Genomic DNA, 17,207 nt, shown 5'->3' with positions numbered 1-17,207 from the left:
CCTGAACTTATTGAATGGGGTGGGGTGGGTGGAGAGGGCATAATATGATCAGACTTACATTTTAGGAAGATCATTTTTATAGCTGAACAGTGCGTGGGTTGGAGTCTAGAGAGACATGAGATAAAGAGACCTACTTATAGTCTCTTGCAATAGTCCAGATGTGAGGAAATGAAGAGCTTCATCAAGGTGGATGCAGTATCAAAGGCAGGACAAATAAAGATGTTATGAAGGCACAAATGATAGGGCTTGATCACTTATTGAATATGAGAGATAGGAAGTGGCAAACCATTCCAATATCTTTGCCAAGAAAACCCCAAATGGGGTCATGAAGAGTCAAACACCAGTGAAATGACTGAACAACAAAATATAAATTTCTCCTATAAGAGAAATGGTGTAAGAGAATTGTAATACCACTGAAAAACCTGGAAAGTTTTGTTTTTGTTTACCCCAGGAATAGATGCTATAAAGCTTAAGTGAGAAGACATGATCTATTTTTAATTAATGGCATATTCACACATAAACAATGAACATAATCAAGAGATTTAAAAATAGTTTGTTCCCTCAAGTAGGTTAGATATGCCTCTGAAAATCTTATTTATATTATTAATTTGCTTAATAAATCCTTTTTTATAGCTACTGCAAATAACAAGAATTCACATTTACATACTCTCCTTTAAGGTTTACAAAACATTTTTCTTGTAACATCTCTAAGGAAAAGTATTGCAGACATTATTAACTCTACTTCATAGATTAAGAAACTGATGTCTGGGCCTCAGTATTTTGCTTGTGGTCGTACAACTAGTAGATGACAGAAACAGTATTTAAATCCATATCTGATAGACTTTCCATTATGACATTATGTAAATGTTAACTTGTGGTACAGCGGATAGAGTACCAAGCTGAGAGTAGAAAGACTCATCTTTCTAAGTTCAAATTCAGCTTTAGACACTTACTGGTGGTATGACCCCGGGCAAGTTACTTAACCTTATTTGTCTTAGTTCCTTCATCTGGAAAAGGGAATGGTAAATCATTCTGGTATCTTTCCCAAGGAAACCCCAAATAGAGTTACAAAGAGTCAAACATAACTGAAAAATTACTGAACAACAAATTTTTTACTTGAGTCCAAACTAAGTCATATTATCACAGATTCTATATTCATATTGAGGATGTTTGGGCTTACAGCCAGAAGTGTTTGTGTGTGTGTGTGTGTGTGTGTGTGTTAGAAGAAAAATCGCTTCCATGGTACATGGGAGATATACTAGAATACAGTGGCTGGTCATTTTGTTCAATATTGCTCTACTCTATTTTTCATCAGAAAGAATATGATAAAATTTGCTTGGAAATATGTCCTTTCTGAAGGTATTTTACACAAAAAAGGGACTAGCTAGCTGTAGGCAAAATTATGAAGTATGCAACATTTATTTTCAACACCCTACCATCTTTCTTTTGGCAACTTTTCCTCCCTGAGTCATAACACAATACCAACACTACTCAGAAGTGCCAATATTTTAAATTTTTTCTCTGCTGTCTTATTGGCAAGGATCTTATGAACTAAAATACACTAAAATAAATACACAAGGGTTATCTTTGATTGGAGTAGATAGCCTCTGAAGCCTCTTCCAGCTCTAAATCTAAATCTAACACAAAGTTATAAGCTCTAAAAATGGAATTTCAGAACATCAGGAAAGATATATTTCATACCTAGATCTGATTATGTTGTTTCTCTGTTCAAAATATTCAATGAATACCTACTGTTTATAAAATAGAGTTTGAGATCTCTTACATGGCACTCAAGGCCCTGCACAATAACTTTCTGTTTTTTTATTAAATTTTATTTTTTCATGCAACAAACATTTATTTACCCCTTCAATGAAAACTACTAGAAAATATTTTTCAGGATCAGGAAATGAAAGAGATGACTCATTCTGTGCTTAGTTCCTGTACAAAATAAATATTTTATTGAAGAAAACAGTAAGAGGGTATTGATAAGTATAAAACAATATATGAAAAATCTGTTTTTCTTTACATAGTAATATTTTTAATGATCCTTTCCACAGCAAACTCTTCTATTTTGAAAGGGCAGTACGTCAAAATGAACATGCCTTCTGTCAATTTAGTATATATTAAGAATCTTTTTGTTTTTCTTTTAAGTTTGCAGATATTTTTTAGTTTTATATACTTCATTGATTAAATGATTTTGATGTTGGTCTTCTTGTGATAATTTTTATATGAAAATAAAGAAGTGTGGAATGGATCTGATCTACATGGGTGGCATGAGTGGTGACCTTCATTGCATAACATATTTTACTGACCGACTCCTACCCTCTCTTCCAAAGAATATTCCCTTTTCTGTATAAAATTTCAACAGAGATTAAGAATCCTGTCTGTATTAAAATGCAAATATTCCCAGAAGGTTAAGACACTAACCCATAAGCTATTAACACCTTAGTATAATTTAGTTTAATATTCCCTTTCTTTTTTATGTTTTTAATTTTTATAGTATTGTCCCAGTTACATGTCAAGAACATTTTTAACATTCATTTTTACAAGATCTTGAATTAGAAATTTTTCTCTCTCTCCCTCCCCTCTCCTCTTCTACAAATGGTAGGAAGTTTTATAAAGTTTATATGTGTGCTATCATGTAAAAAGTATTTCAATATTAGTCACAGTTGTGAAAGAACAAATTTTTCAGAAAGCACAAGAGAGAATAAAGTAAGTGAAAAAAATATGCCTCGATCTGCATTCAGAGTCCCTTGGTTCGTTATCTGCATATGGATAGCATCTTCCTTTGTGAGTCCTTTGTACTTGTCCTGGGTCATTGAGAAGAGGTGAGTCATTCATAATTGATCATCACACAATGTTGCTGATACTGTGGATGATGTCTTCCTGGTTCTGCTCAATTTCCTTTGCATCAGTTCATATAGGTATTTCCAGGATTTTCAGAAGTCTGACAGTGCATCATTTCTTATTGCACAAAAGTATTCTAATATATTCATATTTCACAGCTTGTTCAGTCATTCCCCAATTGATGGGCATCCCCTTAATTTCCAATATTTTGCCACCATGAAAAGGGCTGCTATAAATATTTTTGCACATATAAGTCCTTTTCCTAGTAGTGGCATTTCTGGATCAAAGGCTATGCACAGTTTAGTTGCCCTTTTGGTATAATTCCAAATTGCTCTCCAGATTGGTTGGATTAGTTCACAATTCCACCAACAGAGTGTCAGTGTCCCAATTTTTCTTCATCCTCTCCAAAATTTGTCATTTTCCTTTTTTGTTACATTATCCAATCTGATAGGTGTATAAGGTGGCATGTCAGAATTGTTTTAATTTTCATTTCTCTAATCAAAATTGATTTAAAGCACTTCTTCATAAGCTTAGAGATAGCTTTGATTTCTTCATCTGAAAACTGGCTGTTCATATCCTTCAACAATTTCTCAATCGAGGAATGGCTTGTATTCCTATAAATTTGACTCACTTCTCTACATATTTGAGAAATGAGGCCTTTATCAGAGACACCTGCTGTAATGATTGTTTCCCAGCTTTCTGCTTTTTTTCTAATCTTGGTTGCATTGCCTTTGTTTGTACAAAATTTTAATTTAATATAATCAAAATTATCTATTTTACATTTTGTAATGCTCTACATCTGTTGTTTGATTATGAATTCTTCCCCTCCCCATAGATTTGACAGGTAGACTATTCCTTGCTCTTCTAATTTGCTTATGGTGTTACCCTTTATGTCTAAAATATGTGCACATTTTGACCTTATCTTGGTACATGGTGTCAGATGTTGGTCTATACCTAGTTTGTGTCCTATTGTTTTCCAGTTTCCTAGTAGTATTTGTCAAATAATGAGTCCTCATCCCCAAAGCTGGGGTCTTTGGGTTTATCAAATACTAGATTCCTATGACCGTTGACTACTGCGTCTTGTGTACCTAATCTATTCCACTGATCCACTACTCTATTTCTTAGCCAGTCCCAGATAGTTTTGATGAATACTGCTTTGTAATATGGTTTTGGCTCTGTATTGCTAGGCCACATTCCTTTGTATTTTTTTTTTCTATTAATTCCCTTGATATACTTGACCTTTTGTTTTTCTAGGTGAATTTTGTTGTGTTTTTTTCTAACTTTATAAAATATTTTTTGGTAATTTGATTGGCATGGCACTGGATAGGTAAATTAGCTTAGGCACAATTGTCATTTTTATTATATTGGCTAGGCCTATTAGCAATTGATATTTTTCCAACTATTTAGATCTGACCCCATTTATGTGAAAAGTGTTTTGTAATCCACACCCAGAGAAAGAACTACAGAGTTGGAATGCAGAGTGAAGCAGACTCTTTTCTCTTTTGTTTTGTTTTGCTTCTCATGGTTTCTCCCATTTGTTATAATTCTTCTATGCAACATGACTAATATGAAAAGGTGTTTAATAGGAATGTATGTGTAGATTAGATTGCATGCTGTCTTGGGGAGGGAGGGGAAGGAAGGGGGAGAAAATGTAAAACTTATGGAAATGAGTGTTGAAAACTGAAAATAAATAAATTAAATATTAAAAAAGAAAAGTGTTTTATAACTATGCTTATACAGTTCCTGGGTTTGTCTTGCAGGTAGACTCCCAAGTATCCTACATTATTCATAGTCATTCTAAATGGAATCTCTCCTTCTGTCTCTTGCTGCTAGGATTTAGTGGTCATATAAAGAAATACTGACAATCTGTGTGGGGCCATCCTGCAATTTTGCTAAAGTTGTCAATTATTTCAAGTAATTTTTTAGTTGATGCTCTAGAGTTCTCTAAGTATACCATCATATCATCTGCAAAGAATGATAGTTTTGTTTCCTCATTGCCTAATATATTTCTTTCAATTTCTTTTTCTTCTCTTATTGTTATATCTAACATTTCTAGTACTATTAGTGGTAATCATGTGTATCCTTGCTTCACCCCTGATCCTACTGGGAAGGCTTCTAGCTAATCTCCATTACACATAATGCTTGCTGGTGGCTTTAGATAGATACTGCTTATCATTTTAAGGAATACTCCCTTTATTCCTTTGCTCTCTAGTGTTTTTAATAGAAATGGGTGCTATATTTTGTCAAAAGCTTTTTTCAGCATCTATTGAGAAATCATATGATTTCTGTTGTTTTTTTATTGATGTGGTTGAGCATATTGATAGTTTTCCTAATATTGAACCAAGGCTGCATTCCTAGTATAAATCTTACCTGGTCATAGTATATAATCCTTGAGATATAATACTGTAATAGCCTTGCTAATATTTTGTTCAAATGTTTTCCATTGATATTCATTAGGGAAATTGCTCTATAATTTTCTTTCTTTGTTTTAGGTCTTCTTAGTTGAGGTATTAGTACCATATTTATGTCATAAAAGGAGTTTGTTAGGACTCCTTCTTCATCTATTTTTCCAAATCATTTATATAGTATTGGAATTAATTGTTCTTTAAATGTTTTGTAGGATTTTTTTTCATAGAGTGTTCATTAATGCCTTTTTTTCCAAGATGGGGTTATTTAGGTATTCTATCTCCTGATTTCTTAATCTAGGTAATTTATATTTTTTGTAAATATTTATCCATTTCACTCAGATTGTCAGATATGTTGGCATATAATTGGGAAAAATATTTCCCAATGATTGCTTTAATTTCTTCTTCATTGGTGGTGATTTCATGCCTTTCATTTTTGATATTGGGTATTGGTTTTCTTATTTCTTGTTTTAAATCAAATTAACTAGTGGCTTATCTTATTGGTTTTTTTTCTTCTTCTATGAAACTAGCTCATGGATTTATTTATTAGCTCAATAGTTTTTTTTAAAAAATTTTAGTCTTATTAATCTCACCTTTGATTTTCAGGATTTCCAATTTGGTGCTCCATTGAGGATTTTTAATTTGTTCCTCTTCTAGTTTTTTTTTTTTTTTCAGTTGCATACCCAATTCATTGATCTGTTCTTTTTTCCCCTAACTACTGCTTTGGTTGCATCACATAAATTTTGGTATGCTGTCTCATTTTTGTCATTCTCTGTAATGAAATTATTGATTGCTTTTATGATTTGTTCTTTGACCCATTTATTCTTTAGAATTAGATTATTTAGTTTCCAATTAATTTTAATCTATATTTCTACTGCCCTTTGTTGAATGCAATTTTATTGCACTATAATCTGAAAAGAATATATTTCCTATTTCTGTTTTTTTACATTTGGTTTTGAGGTTTTTATGCTCTATAACATGGTCAATTTTTGTGTAGGTGCCCTGTGCTACTGAGAATAAAGGTATATTCCTTTCTGTTTCCCTTCAGTTTTCTCCAAAAGTCTATCATATCTAACTTTTCTAATTATTTATTTATCTCCTTAGTTTCTTAATTTTTGGTTGGTTTTATCGAGTTCTGAGAGGGAACAGTGGAGGTCCCCCACTAGTATAATTTTGTTGTCTATTTCTTCCTGTAACTTGCTTTAACTTCTTTGAGAATTTGGATGCTGTGCCACTGGTACATATATCTCAAGTATTGGTATTGCTTCATTGTCTATGGTACCTTTTCACAAGACATAGTTTCCTTCGTTATCTCTTTTAATTAGGTCTATTTTTCTTTTACTTTTTCTGAGATCAGAATTGTTACCCCTGCCTTTTTTTTAATTCAGCTGAAGCATAAAATATTCTGCTCCAGCCCCTTACCTTTACTCTGTGTGTGTCTTTCTGCTTCAGGTGCATCTCTTGTAAACAGCATATTGTAGGATTCTGGTTTTTGATCCATTCTGCTATCTGCTTCTGTTTTATGGGATAGTTTATCACATTCACATTCACAGTTATGATTAGTAACTGTGTATTTCCCTCCATTCTATTCTTTCTCTCATTTTTTTCTCTCTCCTTTCACCCTTTCCCTCCTCACCAGTGTTTTGCTTCTGTGTGTCACCTCCCCTGATCTGCAATCCCTTCTGTCAGTCCACCTCCCCCTTTCTTAATCACCACCCTTCCTACTTCCCTGTTGGGTAGGACAGATTTCAATACTCAACTGACTGTGTGTATTATTCCCTCTTTGAGCCAATAGTGATAAGATTAAGGTTTAGGTGATGCTTATCACCTGTCTCCCCATTTTCCTCTCCACTGTAATTGGTATCCCTTCATATGAAATAATTTACTACATTCTACCTCTCCTTTTTTTGTTGCACTCATTGTATTCCTCTTTCTTATCCATGGAATTTTTTAAATGACATTCCCTCAAATACACCTTATACCCAAACCCTCTGTCTATGTAAATTCCTTCTAGCTCTACTATCAGTGATACAATTTTTAAGAATTACACGTATCAACTTCCTGTGTAACGATGTAAATAGTTTAACTCTGTTGAATCCCTTATGTTTGCTTTTCCCTTTTTACTTGTTTATACTTTCTTGGGTCTTGATATTAGAGGTCAAATTTTTATTTAGTTCTTGTTCTTCTCCTTATCAAAGCTTGAAATCCCTCTATTTTGTTGAATGATCATTTTCTCTCTGGATGCATTATACTTAATTTTGCCAGGTAAGTGATTCTCGATTGTATTCCTAGCTCCTTTGCCTTTCTGGATATCATGTTCCCTGACTTCTGGTCCTTTAATGTTGCAGCTGCCAAGTCCTGTGTAATACTGATTGTGACTTCCCAATATTTGAATTGTTTCTGCCATTTGTCGTATTTTCCCCTTGACCTGATAGTTCTGAAATTTGTCTATAATGTTCCTTGGAGTTTTTTTCTTTGTGGATCTCTTTTCTGGGATGATTGGTGTATTCTTTCAATGCTTATTTTGTCCTTTGGTTCCAGGTCAGCAGGGCAATTTTCCTTGATAATTTCTTGAAAATGATGTCCAGGTCCTCTTTTTAATTATGACTTTCAGGTAGTCCAATAATTCTGATATTGTTTCTCCTCAATCTATTTTCCAGGTCAGTTGTTTTTATCATGAGGTATTTTACATTTTATCCTAGTTTTTTTCATTCTTTTCATTTTGTTTGATTGATTGTTCATGTTTCACAGAGTCATCAGCTTCCACTTGCCCAGTACTAACTTTTAAAGTATTGTTTTCATCGATTAGCTTTTACACTTTCTTTTCTGTTTGGACAGTTACAATCTTTAAGGAGTTGTTTTCTGCAATGGATTTCTGTAACTCCTTTTCCATTTGGCCAATTCTACTTTTTAAGCAGTTTTCCAAACTGTTGATTCTTTTTTCATAATTCTTTTGCATCACTATCATTTCTTTTCCCAATTTTTATTCTACTTCTCTTATGTGACTTTTAAGCTCCTTTTTTAGGTCTTCCACAAACTCTTTCTGAGTTTGAGACCACTTCCCATTTTTCTTTGGGGTTTTGCCCGTAGGTGTTTTGGCATTGCTGTCTTCTGAGTTTGTATCTTGGTCTTCTCTGTCACCATAATCACTTTATATGGTCAGATTCTTATTTTTGTTGGGTTTTTTTGCTCACCTTTTTTTTGGTAGAGGGGCTTTTTCCTTCCTTTTAAAATTGATCTCTGCTCCCATGGTGAAAGAGGCTCTATCTCGGGCTTCTCATGCCAGTGCTAAAGTGGCTGTTTACCTATTATTTTTTTGAGGCCCATGGGGGACCCTTGGTTCTGGTGCTGTGTTGAAGGGGTGTGATGAGGGGTGCCTGGCACTGATGGAGGCTGTATGTATCTGGCAGCTTGCCTGGTGCTGAGTTGGGGTACTAGTGGTGGTGTCTGGTGTGTGCTGAGACCTGGGGGGTGATTATCTGCATTTCTCTGCAGCTACCCTGAAGCCCATGGAGGTCTGGCCACTGGAGGGTGCCTGTTTGTCCTAGGCTGTGCTGAAGCATATTGAATATCTGCCCACCAGAGGCTACAATGAAGCATGTGGTGGTTCTCAGGGCTGGATTCTGCTGCTTCCCCTGGCTATGTTAAGGTACGGGGTTGGACTTGATTTTGGTGTTTGCCTACTCTACTACCCTGGGGCTCAGGATCTCCCAATGGTTTGCCTAGGTGGAGCTAGCTGCTGGTTTGCTGGGACACTTGCTGTTTTTGGATGGTGCTCCCCTTTTATCCAAGTGAGAAGAAACTTTTTGCTGATCTTTCAAGTCTCCTGGATTAAAAGACTGCTCTACCCCATCTTTCCATTGGCTCTGCTGTTCCAGGATTTGTTCTGGGGAGCTATTTTTTGTAGGTGAACATGGGAGAGCTACAGGGATTTACTTCTTACTCCACCATCTTGGCTCTCATTAGTTGTATCATAATATTTCCTTTCTAGTAGCTTGCTGGACCTGAGGCATGATCATGAATATGGAAGATATTGTTTTTCAGTTATTTTCAGTCATGTCTGACTCTTCATAATTTTATTTCGGGTTTTATTGCAAAGATTTTGGAGTTGTTTGCTATTTCCTTCTCCAGATCATTTTGCAGATGAGGAAACTGAGGCAAACAGTATTAAGTGACTTGTTTAGAGTCACACAGCTAGTAGTAAGTATTTGAGAACAGATTTGAATTTAGGAAGATGAGTCTTCTTGACTCTAGGCTTGGCACTCTATTCTGTCACCTAGTTGCCCCAAATATGGAAGATAAGATATAGCATTGAATAAGGGAGAAGAAAGAAATATATTTCTGGACTTAAGGTCATAAGCCTGGGCACTATAAAATATATGTGTCCAAATGGTGGCATCTCTTTCTGACCAAGTGTCGAATGTTGCAATCTCAGTCTTCCTGAAATCACAGGATCCTCATATATCATTGGGATGACAAATGAGAGTTGTTATAGTGCCTTTCCCTTCAGTGACATAGTGAATCACACATTGCTCATTAATTTATTTCAAAGGTAAAAACAAAGACTAGGCTGTATTTTGGCAGTTGGTTGAAGTGAGGAACCCTCACAGCTTTGCTAGGGAATGCACATGTTCCTCCAGCCTTGAGAATTTCTGATATTTAGTCCAAAAATCCAAAATTATCTTTGAGAAAAATACCACCTGGATCAGGCAGAACAACATCCCCTTTGCACATTATCTTTTGCCTAGTGAGTCTATCAAACCACAACCTTTCTTTACTTTCTACCAAAGAGTGAGTTTGCCACTTCTAACCCAATTCCCAATCCAGATAGAGAAAATTTCTGGTGTCAGCTGTCACAACTCCCAAGCACCAGTGGTACTTAACAACTGCTAACTTCTCTCCATTCACATCTCTCGTTAAAACCTATATATGCAGACCAGCCATAAGTGATCTCCTTTGTTAGACAACAGGAACTCATTAATTCCCCTACCAAGATAGACATATGTATGACTTACATATAGCCATAATGGTAATGTATTCTAGTTCTCAGAAGGCAGTTCAGAATTCCAGTTGATTTACCCATTAGTATAGAAGTAGTTGTTTTTGTACTTGTATCCACAATATGTTAAGAGAACCCAGGGAAAGTTTCTAGCACATGCAGTAGATCTTCTTTGGAAGATTTATGGAATAATATAGATGAGTCACAGAATATGAGGGATAAATGGCTTGCAATATCCATACTAGTCACAACAGAAATCCACCAAAGTACTGCAGCATTATCTTTATTGTCTTAAAGGCTATAAGTGGAAGGAATTCTTATGTTATTTCTTCTGCACAAAACACAGTACACATAGAACTTTTCATCATTACCATGTCATTAGAGTCAGACTTGAAAACAGACATTTTTGTTCTTTTTCTTTTCCTTCTTTCTTTTTAACCTCTTAGGCATTTTGGTACTTGAATTACCAGAAAATGAATTTTGTACCTACTCAGGAATCTTGTACATTATTAAATTACATGAGAGCTGCATCTGAAGTTCTCACAAAAAGTAAACAAAAGTCCTTTAAGCATCATTCTGAGCATTAGAAGACTAGTGGTGTGTCCAGTGAAGTGAATGCCCCCCTGATAATTGCACAGTAGAGCACCATTTATTGCATCCTGTAGATACTACTGGTACTACTATTTTAACCATAACTACTGCAATAGGGAGAGATAAGAAAGTTATGAAATCAGAAGTAATGGGCTGTTATTACAATCTAATAAAATGGGGAGAGAAGAGGCAGGATAAAATTTCCCACCAATGCTGTAGTAATGAGAATGAATTAAGGTAGTGTGCTTGGATAGTCACAAGCAGAAATAGTTTATGATTATCTTTTTAACAGCAACAAAGGTAGACATATCAATATAATATATCTCTGTTTGGCCTCTACTCTGAGTGGAAAGTTTCAAATCTATTTTTTAATTAATTTTAAATTCTATTATCAAACGAAGCATTTGTTATTAATGTGTGAAGCTCTAATAATACAGTAATTCTATTTAAATGACTATATACTTCAAATATTATCACTCTGAAAATAGGCTGGTATGTTTAATTTTCTTCATTGTATTTTCAAATCTTTTCTAAGCATTTTAATTATAGTAATTTTTGAGTGGCTGAGGAATCATTGGAGCATTCTTAGCTATTAGTGTACCCACCAGATCATATGCAAAATTTTGACTGTGTCACCAAGATACCAGAGGGTGAATATTAACAAAAAATTATTTTCATAAGTCATTAGTGTGTATAGTTTGCTACCATTGAGAACTACCTCAATGCTTCATCACAGAATGAAGTTTCTCCTTGGTTCTAGAAAGCTAAGCTTAATTAGAGCACAAAATGTGGCAGGTTCTTGAATGCTAGAAAGGCTTAAAGTACATCATGATGATTGTTGGTGTCTTTTGATCAAGAACTAGCCAAGTTAAATATAGAGACACTCATCACAGGTGGGTTTATCAGTAGGTTTTGAATTTTATTTATCATGGCAACAAATTTAAATATTTAATGTCCTTTGGCTCTCATCAGAATCCATCTGTTCCTGTAAGGATGGTGATGGAATGACAGAAAAGAAGAAATAAATTGCAAAGAATTATAAAGATTTTAAATTTTTATGACTACCAATTTAATTACCACTACTCTAAATATGAGGTCCTTTTCCAGTGACCAAGAAGCGAACACAGTGCTGAAGAAATTGAATTATATAAATATTGACAATCTCACTACGAATGAAACAAGAAAATATAAGAAAAATGCAGCTAGGTAATTATGGATTGTAGATTCATTTTGCAGCAGCTAATGAATAGGCAGTAGATCTGACTGATTTTATCATGTATGGAGAAGCAATGGGCTCCACCCTCTAGATACCTGCAGAAAAATAGAAAGTAGAAAAATGATAAAAGATAATCTAATAAAATTCTCCAAATGAAGATAACATATAATTCAATGTTTGGTGACTTCAATGAAGAGGTGAACATGGACCAGAAAATGATATTGATAAATAAAGTTCAGAATCAAGATACCAAAGAGACCAAAGGTTCTGGGTCTTCTTATCCTGCTTGCTTTCTCTCAGTAGTGAATTGGAAGGCATTCAACTTGACAGCCATCAAACTCCATCCTGAAGATGAGATTGTATCTTGTCATTTGGAAATGACTGACTGGCAATGTTGTTGCTGTTTTGAGATACTATACGTGTGCAATCAAGTCATCAGCTCATTAGAGCAAAAATTATAAGTGGCAGCAACTTGGAATATAAGATAAAATGAGGAAAAATATGGTTTGTAGATAGAATAGCTTCAATTAGACCTTTTTCCAAATATGTTGTTGAGCTAAAGAAAGGAAATGGATAAAAATATAGTCATTGACATGAGTATCACATTTTCCCATAAATATATCTATTATCATAGCAAGAAGAAAAAAGCCTGCATCATGGCCTCATCCAGTAAGTCCTCCTGCCACAGACTGACAATCTTGACAGTCAAGGGCAAAAATAATTTACAATACAGATGCATTTAGAGAGGATAGTGAAAGATTATAAGTAATACCACTTCAGAAAACAGTGAGAACAATAGCAGGAAAATAAGTTTGTTCAAACTTAAATATGAGATGCAATTAAGCCAAATCATCCCAAGGGAATTTAAAGATGACACTGAAAGGTAGAGAGATAACAGGAAAAAGAATTGGGGGGATCAGCCAATATTTGTATAACAAACTATAATTTTCTACCATATTTGGACTCTAACATTTCAGCTTCTGATGTGATGCATGAGTAAGTAGAAAGGGAACTAATAAAAATGAAGATCAAAAGAATAGCTAGACCATATTAAATATACATAAATTAGATTCATGCTGGTGGTGACACAATTTTAAGGTTTTTTTTTAGGGGAATGGAGAACACAAGAAGAAAACAAAGAATTTTTAAAAAGAGAGAAGACAAGGATGATCATGGATGGTGGCAGATTATGAAGAAGATAAAATTGAAAGATCAGTTCTGAGAAAAGGGAAGATATCAAACATTGGGAGGAAATGATTGTATTAATTCTGAGAAAAGGCAAGTGAACAGATATCAGTAACTACCAATCATGATGTCTAGTTTCCTGTCTTGACAACATTTTTAGGAGAATAAGTAACCCTTTTTGAGGGAATCTTTGATGAAAATGTTAGTAAGGAACAGGCATACTTTCACATCAATATTCTACAGTGAAGTTTATTTTTATGATTTCATGATTGCCAGAAATGTCCCGAAATGGAATCACATGATTCCAATGAGTCTGTTGTTTGTTGACATAAAAAATGAAATATATGATAAAGCAAATACTGACTTGAAAGCTCTTCTTCAACAACATACTCTATAATATATGTTAATATCATAGAAGATTACTTGAAAGATATGACATCGGGGGCGGAGCCAAGATGGCGGCTGGTAAGCACGGACTAGAGTGAGCTCCGTACCCGAGTCCCTCCAAAAACCTATAAAAATGGCTCTGAACCAATTCTAGAACGGCAGAACCCACAGAACAGCAGAGGGAAGCAGGGCTCCAGCCCAGGACAGCCCAGATAGTCTCTGGGTGCGCTCTATTCCACACGGAGCTGGGAGCTGGGAGCTGGGAGCTGGGAACGGAGTGGAGCAGAGCCCAGCCTGAGCGGCGTGGACGATCCAGTCCAGAAGCCGGGCGGAGGGGGCCCTAGTGCCCTGAATACGTGAGCAGTTACCAGACCCCTCGACCCACAAACACCAAAGACTGCGGAGAAGGTTAGTGGGAAAAGCTGCGGGAGTGGAAGGAGTTCGCGGTTCGGCTTCCAGCCCCGGGGGCAGCGGAGGTGGGGCAGCTACAGCTGTTGTTACTTCCGGCTCCAGGCCCACCTGGTGGGGGGAATTAAGTGGCGGATCACAGCAGGGGTGCACAGCCTGCCGAAGATCTGAGCCCAGTCTGGAATGGGGGTCCTTGGGGAAGGAGGAGTGCGGCTCTGACAGAGCTGGCACCTCCCCCCCAAACGTAGAACATAGAACTCTGTAATCTACAAGCAGTCATACCCCACTGAAAAACTCAAGGGTCAAGTTAGTTGGTTGGGAATATGGCCAGGACGCGAAAACGCGCCCAGATCCAGTCTCAGACTTTGGATTCTTTCTTTGGTGACAAAGAAGACCAAAACATACAGCCTAAAGAAGACAGCAAAGTCATAGAGCCTACAACCAAAGCCTCCAAGAAAAACATGAACTGGCCCCAGACCATAGAAGAACTCAAAAAGGATTTGGAAAAGCAAGTTAGAGAAGTAGAGGAAAAATTGGGAAGAGAAATAAGAAGGATGCGAGAAAACCATGAAAAACAAGTCAATGACTTGCTAAAGGAGACCCAAAAAAATACTGAAAAATACGCTGAAGAAAACAACACCTTACAAAATAGACTAACTCAAATGGCAAAAGAGCTCCAAAAAGCCAATGAGGAGAAGAATTCCTTGAAAGGCAGAATTAGCCAAATGGAAAAGGAGGTCCAAAAGACCACTGAAGAAAATACTACTTTAAAAATTAGATTGGAGCAAGTGGAAGCTAGTGACTTTATGAGAAATCAGGATATTATAAAACAGAACCAGAGGAATGAAAAAATGGAAGACAATGTGAAATATCTCCTTGGAAAAACCACTGACCTGGAAAATAGATCCAGGAGAGATAATTTAAAAATTATTGGACTACCTGAAAGCCATGATCAAAAAAAGAGCCTAGATACCATCTTTCAGGAAATTATCAAGGAGAACTGCCCTGATATTCTAGAGCCACAGGGCAAAATAGAAATTGAAAGAATCCATCGATCGCCTCCGCAAATAGATCCCAAAAAGAAATCTCCTAGGAATATTGTTGCCAAATTCCAGAGCTCCCAGATCAAGGAGAAAATACTGCAAGCAGCCAGAAAGAAACAATTTGAATATTGTGGAAACCCAATCAGAATAACCCAAGATCTGGCAGCTTCTACATTAAGAGATCGAAGGGCTTGGAATGCGATATTCCGGAGGTCAATGGAGCTAGGATTAAAACCTAGAATCACCTACCCAGCAAAACTAAGTATCATGTTCCAAGGCAAAATATGGACTTTCAATAAAATGGAGGACTTTCAAGCTTTCTCAGTGAAAAGACCAGAACTGAATAGAAAATTTGACTTTCAAACACAAGAATCAAGAGAAGCATGAAAAGGTAATCAAGAAATGGAAATTGCAAGGGACTTACTAAAGTTGAACTGTTTTGTTTACATTCCTACATGGAAAGATGATGAGTATGATTCATGAGACCTCAGTATTAGGGTAGTTGAAGGGAATATGCATATATATATATGCATATATATATGTTTATGTATATATATAAGTGAATGTGTATGTATGCATGTATCTATGTGTATATGTATGTATGTGTATGTATGTGTATATATATATATATATATGTAAAAGAGAGAGAGCAGACACAGGGTGAGTTGAGGATGAAGGGAAGATAGCTAAAAGAAATAAAATGAAATTAAGGGATGAGAGAGTAACTTACTGAGAGAGGGAGATAGGGAGAGATAGAATGGGGTGGATTATCTCGCATAAAGGTGGCAAGAGGAAGCAGTTCTAGGAGAGGAGGGGAGTGGGCAGGTGAGGGGGGAATGAGTGAACCTTGCTCTCATCAGATTTGGCCTGAGGGGGAATACCATACATACTCAGTTGGGTATATTACCCCACAGGAAAGAAGAGGGAGGAAGATAAAAAAAAAATAAAAGGCAGGGGGATGATGGAGTGGAGGGCAGATGGGGGTGGAGGTAATCAAAACAAACACTTTGGAAAGGGGACAGGGTCAAAGAAAATTCAATAAAGCGGGATGGGTTGGGAAGGAGCAAAATGTAGTTAGCCTCTCACAACATGAATATTGTGGAAGGGTTATACATAATAATACATGTGTGGCCTAGGTTGAATTGCTCAACTTTTTAGGGAGGGTGGGTGGGAAGGGAAGAGGGAAGGGAATTTGGAACTCAAAGTTTTAAAATCAGATGTTCAAAAACAAAAAAACTTTTTGTATGCAACTAAAAAATAAGATACACAGGCAATGGGACGTAGAAATTTATCTTGCCCTACAAGAAAGGAAGGGAAAAGGGGATGAGAGGGGAGGGGGGTGATAGAGGGGAGGGCTGAATGGGGAACAGGACAACCAGAATATACGCCATCTTGGAGTGGGGGGGGGAGGGCAGAAATGGGGAGAAAATTTGTAATCCAAACTGTCGTGAAAATCAATGCTGAAAACCAAATATGTTAAATAAATAAATTGCATTAAAAAAAAAAAGAAAGATATGACATCTTTGTTCACTGTCCCTCAGTTAACTCAAGAGAAATAAAATCTTGTGCTTGTGGGGTTGGCATCAGAGATAAATACCTTATATCCTCTTCTTCCACTATTCCAAAATTATATTAGCACCTCCCTGACATTTGTCTCAAGATAATTTGCATACCCAGATACAAGTTTCTAGTTAGGGTGTGACTGTAATGGAAATGAGACACCAACAAGTGTAAATGGGTTTCTTCACATCCTCACAGAGAGACAGAGGCAAGTAACCTAGAAGGAACACCTGTAGGGGTCTCACTATCCATAACATGGAGTGGGGTATAGAAGATGCAAAGCACTCATCCTAATCCATATTGTGAATGAGACTGGGGATTTTTAGGGGAATGGAGAATAGAAGAAGAAAATGATGATTTAAAAAAAAGAAGACAAGGATGATCTGGGATGATGGAGATTATGAAGAAGAGAAAACAGTCATTTTAGCTTGAGCATTTTCTTTGTGTTAATTATGCAGAGTGGCCAAACATGTAAAAGAATGGATCTAACCACAGCACCATGATATACTGTCTAAATTGATCCGTAAAGAGCTTACTCTAAAATCTAAAAGAATTTTAGCTTTTGT

The sequence above is a fragment of the Trichosurus vulpecula genome, chromosome 5 (assembly GCF_011100635.1).
Source record: "Trichosurus vulpecula isolate mTriVul1 chromosome 5, mTriVul1.pri, whole genome shotgun sequence".
Lineage (NCBI taxonomy): Eukaryota > Metazoa > Chordata > Mammalia > Diprotodontia > Phalangeridae > Trichosurus > Trichosurus vulpecula.
This window is presented reverse-complemented; position numbering follows the sequence as displayed.